General features: G+C 41.7%; 1 non-coding gene across 1 annotated transcript; it reads right to left on the bottom strand.

Annotated features, from left to right (window-relative positions):
• Nucleotides 1-322: 322 nt before the first annotated feature.
• Nucleotides 323-429, bottom strand: LOC127116999 (small nucleolar RNA R71). The gene has a single exon (XR_007801764.1). It is a non-coding gene; the product is annotated as a small nucleolar RNA R71 (small nucleolar RNA).
• Between the last annotated feature and the right edge of the window lie 226 nt (nt 430-655).

The following is a 655-nucleotide window of genomic DNA, read 5'->3' on the forward strand; positions in this document are numbered from 1 at the left end:
TAGTTCTAGTATAGTAAACCCCCTCATTCCTGCCAACAATTTTGAACTAAAACCATCTTTACTGCAATTAGTGCAACAGAACCAATTCGCGGGTCTCGCTACTGAGAACCCAAATCAACATTTAAAAGTCTTTATCCAACTGGCCAACACCTTTAAATCCAATGGTGCCTCACCTGATGCGATTCGTTTAAGATTATTTCCTTTCTCCCTCAGAGATAGAGCACGTTCGTGGTTAGATTCACTTCCAACTAACTCAATAACTACCTGGGAAGACCTTAGGAGAGTATTCCTTGCTAGATATTTTCCCCCTAGTAAGACTGCTGTTCTTCGAAACCAAATAACTAGATTTACTCAAAACCAAGGAGAATCACTTTTTGAAGCTTGGGAGAGATACAAGGAGTTGTTAAGAGTCTGTCCACACCATGGCCTAGAACAATGGTTGATCGTTCGTACCTTATACAATGGACTCCATTATAACACAAAGATGAGCATCGACGCTGCCGCTGGTGGCGCGTTGATGAACAAACCTTACCCTAAAGCTTGTGACCTAATTGAGGATATGGCCCAAAACCATTACCAATGAGGAACTGAACGAGCATCAGTAGAGAAAAAGGAGACCCAAGATGGAATACATGAGATAAGTTTTGTGGACATG

This window comes from Lathyrus oleraceus, chromosome 1, assembly GCF_024323335.1.
Source record: "Lathyrus oleraceus cultivar Zhongwan6 chromosome 1, CAAS_Psat_ZW6_1.0, whole genome shotgun sequence".
NCBI classification, from domain to species: Eukaryota; Viridiplantae; Streptophyta; class Magnoliopsida; order Fabales; family Fabaceae; genus Lathyrus; species Lathyrus oleraceus.